Consider the following 8,714-nt stretch of genomic DNA (forward strand, 5'->3'; position numbering starts at 1 on the left):
GCCTGGACCTCTCTGAGCGGAATATTCCGCACATGGTGGCAGCGTGTTATGTGCTACATAATTTGTGCAAGAGGAAGGGGGAGGCTTTCCTGCTGGGCTGGATGGCAGAGGCTGACCACTTGGCTGGCCTGTACATGCAGCTCTGTATGGTTACCAGATGGGAGGCCCATCGGGGGGGCTGTCTGTATCTGGGAGGCCCTGCGGGAGAGCTTCCATGCAGAGGAGGACTAAAGTCTTCCTGGTGTGCCCCACTGGGGGCTTGTGCCTCATTTCACCCTCACATCCTTTCACTGACCCCTCCCTAACCTCCTTCCCATTAAATAAAACACATGTGTTGACAAAAACAAACTCTGTTTATTGAACATAGCTCGGGTGGGGGGGAATGAGGGTGGGAGAGGGGAGGGGGAAACCTGGGAGGAGGGAGCTGGAAGGGGGAGGGGAGGAAGTGGGAGGAGAAGCTCAGGGTTGGGGGTCTTGCTGGCCCACCTGTCTCCCAGCACTGTGGGTGCAGGGGCCACGGCATTCCCGGGGGGGGAGCGGGTATGGAGGGTGGGGCAGGTGCAGGGGGGGAAGAAGAAGCAGGAAGGAGAGCAGGAGTGGAAGGAGGAGCAGTAGCTGGGGCGGCAGCTGGGGCTGGAGCGGAAGGAGGCAGCAATCTCTGCACCAGGGTCTGCAGGTGGTCAGAGATGGCATGGCCCTGGGCAAACAGCTCCCGCCAGCTCTCCCGCCGCAGCCGCAGGTCTTCATGCACCCAGTGATCGAGGGTGCGGTGCTGGCCTTGCAGGAACCCCAGGTGCTGCTGCTGGTACAGGTCAGCCTGCTGACCCGGGTGCAGGAAGCTGTCCTGGATGGGGTGGTGTGCGCTGCCCTCGCAGTTGCTGCAGCAATGGAGAAACAAGAGAAGTGGTCAGTTATTCCTGGGGACACCGGGTGAAGCCCAGCCCTCCTCTGCACGGCGAAGATGACAGGTCTCCGCACCATAGGATCCAATGTGCTTGCACGCAGGCCATGTTCAGCATGTCCTATTACCCCACAGGGGCGGCCCTAGACTAGCTGCTAGCAACTGGCGCCCTAGGTGAACCATGCAATCGGTGCCTCCCCCCAACCCCAAGGGCAGATATAGACTGAGGTTTTTGGTTCTGTGGCTGGGGATAGGGGGCTGGGGATGGAGATCTGGGCATGGAGATCTGTGGCTGGGGACGGGAGAGGGAAGAGGGAACAGGGTGCCAGTGGGGGGGAGGAGAGTCCCCTGCACCCACCTCGTCCCAGGATTCCACCCCCCCGAGTGAATCCGGCACGCGCCTCTCCCAGAGTGACCCCCCCTCCAATGGCGCAGGGGAAGCTGACGCATGCCTCCCCTGGCACCGACCTCTCTCCTCCCGTGGCATGGGGAACCTCCACACACCACCTCCCCCGGGGCCAACCCCCCCTCTCATGGCACAGAGAACCCTCGCATGTGCCTCTCCCACATGTGCCCCCCGCATGTGCCCCCGGTGCGGGGGAAGCCGGCGCATACCTCCCCCGGGGCCGACCCCTCTCCTCCCGTGGCGCAGGGAACCGCCATGCACCACCTCCCCTGGGAGCTGCCAGCCTGCTCCTGGGGAGCAGTGGAGGGCTGGGTGCCAGTGGGTTGCTGGCTCATGCTGGGAGGCTCTTGCTGGCACAGGCACTGTGGCCAGAGTCTACCCCTTTAAGGGCTCCAGGGCTGGGTGGGGAACAGAAGAGTTTTCCTGGTTTGGCCCAGAGTGGCCAACAGGGCACTTGAGAAGGGCTGGTGGCCCTCTATTTTGAAATAAGTGTCTACACAACGCTTAGTTTGATTTAGCTATTTCAGATTTGGTGTTTTTCCCCATGGAATGAGGTTTACCAAATTCGAAATAAGCGCTCCGCTATTTCAAATTAATTTCGAAATAGCAGTTTGACTGTTAGACGCTAGGAAAGTTATTTCGAAATAACGGCTGTTATTTCGAAATAACATTGCTGTGTAGACATAGCCTAAGTGTGGGAATGTCAGGCTCCTCTAATGGTGTCAACTGAGTCCTGGCCTATTTTCTCCTATGCTCCACTGGTTGGCTCCTTATGCCTTTGTCTCCTATAACTCTTAGCATGTGAATGTGCTTGTAGTCCTGAGAGCTATCGTTCTCAACAGGGGAGAAGAAAAGTTGCGTCAGAGCCTGGTGATTCAAAGGGGCTCGGGTGTTCCAGCTGCTGCTGCTGCTGCTGCTGTTGCTGCTTCTGTGACAGCTGCAGTGGCCAGAGCCCCATGCCCTTTAAATCTCCGCCGGAGCCCTGCGTGGCACACTGCAGAGCCCCAGATAGCAAGCTCCAGACATTGCTGTGGGGAGCACTGTGGTCCAGGCAGTGCTGAGGGCTGGCTGTCCCATCTCTGGCCTTTCATCCTGAGACCCCGCCCCTTCCAGGAGCATGGAGCAGGGCTTCCTCCCCATCTCCCACCCCTTGCCCAGTGGCCCAGCGAGTCTTTTGCCTCACTTATTTCTCTGTCTGTAGCTTTGGTTATATTCATGAGTGGGCTTATTTGGATGTGAAGTAAAGCTCATAGTCATTTCTGTCATCTCATCAACTCAATTACACAATCATCAAGAACCTTCTGTGGAGTCGCTTGCATGGGAAGATTCTGTGTTAAATCCTAGCACACATCTATGTGTAAACACCAATCAGGCTAAAGCCTGCGGTGTGCATGTATTATAGCAAGTGCATTTGGAAAAAAGTTCTTAAAAGTTACCTTAAAAGATGTATGCCTATAAAATGTGGGGAGGGAAGATTGAGTACAAAGGAAGTGAGTGCTGAAGGTGCCCTGCAATGCAGGCATGACCATGTTGCAGCTGGGAGTGGATTTCCTAGCACAGCTAGCTATGAGCTAGCTCTGCTCAGATTAGCATGCTAAAATGCCACGTAGCCAGGGGTAGCACAAGAGACAAGCCCACGCTGCTGCCTGTGCTCTTCCCAGCCAAAAATAAATCTGCCTGCCCTGGCTATGCACTTCAGCTGCTGTGCATGCTACCCTGGCTGGGCTATGGCACTGTTTTTAGCATGCTGGCTCTGCTCAGCGTGGTGTGTCTGTCTACACACACAGGGAAGCACCCCTTTGTAGTTTGGGAAAATTCCTCACCAGGTAAACAAGATTATAGAATCATTCCCAAAGTGAAGCTTGGATGTGGCAGGGAAAGCATAATACTTGCCACCAAGAGGACTGCAGTTCTGCTCATCACTGTGAGTCTGGTGTTGTCAGGATGAGGAGTAAATATTTGTCAGCATGGCAAAATCAGGATTAAGGCCCCATTGTCCTGCACATTGTGCAAACACAGAGAAGACATAAACCCTGTCCTGGTATACTTACCGTTGAGTGATTAGCTCAAGGAGCTTCTCTGAGTACAATATTAAATGCCATTAAGTTCACCAGGGAGAAACTCAGTTTTGAATTGAATCAGTTTTGAATGGAAAAGCTTGAAGGAAACTCCTCAAGTATAAACTCACAATCTGACATTTTATCAGTTGGAAGCAGGCAATGTTAAAGTTACCTTTTATTTTCCATCTCCTTTCTCTCTAGGAGATCTGTGCTGAGGATAGGGGTGGATATACTTTGTAAAAGCCTGTGACTGGCAATTGTGTTTATGGATATTGTACAGATGGACATATTCTGGGATGGATAATTATACAAAAATATACATAAAAAAAATCTCTTATCAGTACAAGAGACAATGAGGAAGCAGTAAAAGAGCAGCAGCCCACTAATTGGTACTACTGAGGGGAATAGTGAAACTGAAGCAATTAAAGGAATGTGAAACTTACTGGAAGTGAATTTTGAATCATTCTTAGAGTCGATTCTCAAAAATGACCATTGGCTTATGTGCAACTAGGACAGTTTGCACCACCTGGGGAAACTTTATGAGAATTCTGTAGTAGATTTCTGGAAATTCTGTTTCATATTTCCAGAAAATGTTTGCCAGGGTAAAATCAGTGCATTTTGGGAAACTGGATATGCTCAAATCAAAGTGCTTTGTATTGGAGAACAAGTCACACACAGCCTTTTATCCTAATACATGGCAAATTGTTCTACAGAAAACCTACATATGGGCCTGACATTCAGGCACAAATAACTTTGGCCACAGGAAAAACATAAAAAAACACAAGTAGTCTTGCAGCACCTTAAAGACTAACAAAACATGTAAATGGTATCATGAGCTTTTGTGGGCACAACCCACTTCTTCCATTGAAGATGAAAGGATCATCACCATAACTGGAGAAGATATAGGGGCTGATTGTGCAAACATTCACATGCATGACTCTTCTTGAATGAGTAGCCCTGTTATCTTCTCATGTACAGGTATTTGTGGAATCAGGGCTTATATCTTCTTGGTAAATCCTGACTACTATGAACTCAATGGAAAAGTTCCCATTAACCTCAATAGGATCAGGACATGACCCCCTTAGATAATGATGTGAAAAGAAAAAATCCTTGCATTTATACTGAATGTGTGTAGGTGCAGACTATGGATGCCCAGAATGTATTCCCAGAGGAAGATGAAACAAAATCATATTTACCGGACTTTCAATATCTGATGATTAAATGAATCTGCCTCTGATTTTCCCAAGAAGGATGCATATTCCAGAAAAAACTATTTTTGAGAGAAATGCGTGCTTCTGGATTTCTGTGTGCGTTTTTTGGAGACTTACAAGCTCATTGTTAAGAATTTGAATTTTTAATGTAAGATTCTTCTGCCTGAAGATTTGAAATTGAATGTTGCACATTACTAAAGTCCCTTTTATTGCTTGTTTGCTTTTGCATTTCCAAGTTTCTGTTTTATATTAGGTGCTTTTTTTGGCAGTTGTGAGTGGGAAGGGCATTAACAAACAGAATCAAGAGGAAAAATTCTCCAATGGGGGTGTGTCTAAACTACATGGCTCCATCGATGGAGTCATGTAGATTAGGCTGATTGGCAAAGGGAAATGAAGCCGTGATTTAAATAATTGAGGCTTCATTTAAATTTAAATGGCTGCCGCGCTGAGCCGACAAACAGCTGATCAGCTGTTTGTCGGCTCAGCGCGCTAGTCTGGACCTGAAAGCCCTTTATCGACCTCCCCGTTATGCCTCGTAGGATGAGGTTTACTGGGGAGGTCGATAAAGGGCTTTCATGTCAGCGCGGGAGCGTCCAGACTAGCGCGCTGAGCTGACAAACAGCTGATCAGCTGTTTGTCGGCTCAGCACGGCTGCCATTTAAATTTAAATGAAGCCGCAATTATTTAAATCGTGGCTTCATTTCCCTTTGCCGAACAAACAAATCTACATGGCTCCGTCGACGGAGTCATGTAGTTTAGACATACCCACAATGTCCACTTTTTGTACTAAAATATGTATCCTGGTTTCAGATGACAAAATACAAAATTAGCTTCAAATCAGTGTAATGAAATGATTGTGCACAGCAATCGCTAGCTGACTTCATCTATAATAAATTTTTTTAAATCGTATTGACTTCAGTCACTAAAGAACTAAAGATTAAATATGGGAGTTTTCAGTGGTGCTTTGCTATGGCCTAATTTTGCTCCCATTGAAGTCAATTTGCCAGTGGCTTCAATGGAAGCAGAATTTGGCCAAAAAGAAGTGCTTCTGAAAAGCCTGTTCTAAAAGCAAAGGCTCTATTCCTGATTGCCGCACTGACTTGTGTGTGACCTTGGGAAGATCACCAGGCCATGTGGTACAGTCCTGCATTGGGGGGTGCTGAAGACCTACTTCTAGACCTTTACAGGGCAGAGGGGGAGCCATTCACTTATACACGCCTTTCAAGGGATGCAGATACACTCTCCACTCCCACCCCTCAGAGCACAGCCATTCAGCTCTGTTGTTTGATGCTTGGAGGGGCAGAGCCTTTGAATAAGCTAAGGACTCAACAAACATTTGAACTATCTCACCCATTACCAAGATAGTTTCCCCAATTATCACCTCTAATACCATTAACTCACAAACATCCCACTCTCCCTACCTCTAATATCATCAATTCACAGACACTTACCTTCCTCCCCCCCCCCCCCCCCCGCATCCTCCTCCTGTTCTGCAATGTGATTTGTCCTTTTCATATTTGTTCATTTTTTTTAATTGTATCCTTTGGTATATATGGTTGTGACTACTTTCTTCCACTATTTGATCTGAGGAAGTGGGTCTGGCCCACGAAAGTTCATCATCTAATAAACCATCTTGTTAGTCTTTAAAGTGCTACATTGTCCTGCATTTTGCTTCATCCTCCTATGTGTTCTTCATTCATCATGTGCCATGTACTGCTCCAAGTGTAGGGTCTGCAGAGCTGCCTAGCTCTCAGAAGGACTGAGCAAACAGTTAGAGGCTCCTTGCTCCCCGCTGCACTCTACTGCATCCCTCCATTAGTACCAGGCAAAAACTCCTCAGCTTCTGCCAGCCTCCTCACAGGGATTTAATGGGTCTACTTGCAGAGTCAAGTACTACTCCACATGAGTAATGACCATTGGGCTCCCTCAGAGGGACATTGTGAATTAATTAGTTGGTGCATACAAAGCTATAATCTGTGATGAGAGAACTGTAAGAACCTAGATGGATAAATTATTGGTTGAAAGGGGTTATGCAAGGGCAAAGGTGATTAATTAGTGATTATTGTTAATAATTAATATTTCTGAGAACACACAAAAATAGAAATAGTTCTACGCGTCCTCCCCACCCCCACCCCCCGCTCTTTCATCCAACAACATCAAGAAAAATAAACATGGCAAAGCTCTCCTGAGGCCTTTCTCTAATTACTCTCCCCCACACATTTTCTTTGTCTTGGGCTCTATTTGCAGTGATTCATGGCTGAAAACCCTTGAAGAACAGACACTTTGGGCCTCAGTCCTTGACATTCAACTAAAACACAAATAAAATGCAGTATAGGAGCTTTTGACCCCTTTTCTCTATTCTGCCTCTCAAACACTTACGAAATAAAGCACCAAAGAATGTTTTTGGGTTCTACTCTCTTCTGACTTCATTTATTCTCTTGGTGCTTATGGAAAGCAAATCTAACTGTTGCCAACTCACTTGTGCGTTGTAAGCCTTACAGGTGTAGTACTGTGGCAACCATCACCAGTCTGTTTACTCAGCTATTTGAAAATCTAAGCAATAATACAGGAGAGCAGTGAGCAGGGCTATGTAGTCACCAGGGAAATAACTAGACAGAGGCAGATGTTCACAGAACGTTTACATAAAGAGTTAAAGTTCAATAATGCACACTAAAATTATTAAAGGGCTTTTCTACTGGAGACAAGCATATGTAACTTATAACCATAGCACCTAGTCCTTCTATAACACTTCACTTTCAAAGCTCTGTGCAAACTTTACCTACTTAATCCCTTTAAACATGTGTAGAGTGGGGGAGTTAAGTGCTTAAGCTTGCTGGGAATTTTCTAGTGAAATATTTTTGTCAGAAAATGCTGATTAATTGAAACCCTTTGCCAAAAAGTGCCAATTTTGTTGAATTTCCTGATGGAGGAGGGGAAAAATGGACAAAAGTAGTTTAGAATGTCTAAATGTCCCCTTATGACTTTTTCAAAACATTTTCAGTTCAAAACAAATTTTAGTTTCAAAACTTGTGCTAAACTACTATATATATGAGAGAGTTCGCCTGTTTTGTGAGTGAGTTTGTCTGTCTGTATGGTTGTTCAAGAAGTCCTCCTAAATGGTAAGAGCTAGGTCCACCAAATTTAGAATGCAGCTTCCTCTTATAGCTTAAAGCAAGGTAAGAGTTGGTGCAGGAACAGTTCCACTGTTTAATGAGCACAGAAGGGCACAGCTGTAACCCCTTTGGGTGGAAAAAGGGACAGCTATCTACTTTATATTTGAAAGAGTTTGTCTGTGTGTGTGTCTGTCTATCTGCGTGCCTGTCTGTCCCCCAGCTGGGGGACATACCCCTTCTCTGGCTGTGCCTGCTGCAGCTATAGTGGCCATGGACAGGCACTTCTCACTTGACCCCAAACAGCTGCAGTGAGAGAAGGCTAGCATTGTCCTCTCTCCCTAGGACAGCCAGCACTCTGAAACCCTCAACTCTAGCCCCCACCCAAGCTTCCCAACCCCATGTGCCCTTTAGGAGGGGCTGAAGCCCACTAATTCATTGCTGACCCAAGCAACACCGTGTTCTAGTATAAACATCTTCTAGTTTATACTAAAAAAAAGTTTAAAAAAAGCAAAACTGAAAAACAAATGTTTCAAATGACCCACTCTGATTTTTTTTTAAATGGTGCAGGAAGGAGAGGAGGGAAGAAGCAAACCTCATGTGTTCCCCAAGACTGTTGAGATTTTGACTTTTTCCAGTTCAGAATTGGAAAATAATATGAATCTAAAAGTCCTGTGAAATGGAGAAAAATACTTCTAGTTCAGCTTTCATAAGTACTAGTCTTCCTGTGATAGTTTCACACTGTCCTGAACCAATTTTATGGTAATTAAGATAAACGTTACTGAATAAATTAAACCTTATTGAGTTATGGCTAAAACCTTGGGGTACTATATTAATGCAATTGTGTATGTGTTGTTGTGCCTTGTCTAGTAGGGAGGAAGGATGCTAATGAACATTGTCTACAATCCTTTGAAGCCATTCCCATCCTGCCATCCCTGGAGAGATGCACATACTAGTTCAAAGTGGATTCTTCAGACACTAACAGACAAAGAAAAGACTTGTGTAGTAAATAGCCCGAGTTTTAAC

At 46.4% G+C, this 8,714-nt stretch overlaps 1 long non-coding RNA gene across 1 annotated transcript; it reads right to left on the reverse strand.

Moving 5' to 3' along the window:
- Positions 1-334: 334 nt before the first annotated feature.
- LOC142830752 (uncharacterized) lies at positions 335-4,333 on the reverse strand. The gene is made up of 2 exons (XR_012906208.2): positions 3,201-4,333; positions 335-878 (listed from the first exon to the last, which is right to left on the reverse strand). It is a non-coding gene; the product is annotated as an uncharacterized LOC142830752 (long non-coding RNA).
- Between the last annotated feature and the right edge of the window lie 4,381 nt (positions 4,334-8,714).

This window comes from Pelodiscus sinensis, chromosome 10, assembly GCF_052426305.1.
Source record: "Pelodiscus sinensis isolate ZL-2025 chromosome 10, ASM5242630v1, whole genome shotgun sequence".
NCBI classification, from domain to species: Eukaryota; Metazoa; Chordata; order Testudines; family Trionychidae; genus Pelodiscus; species Pelodiscus sinensis.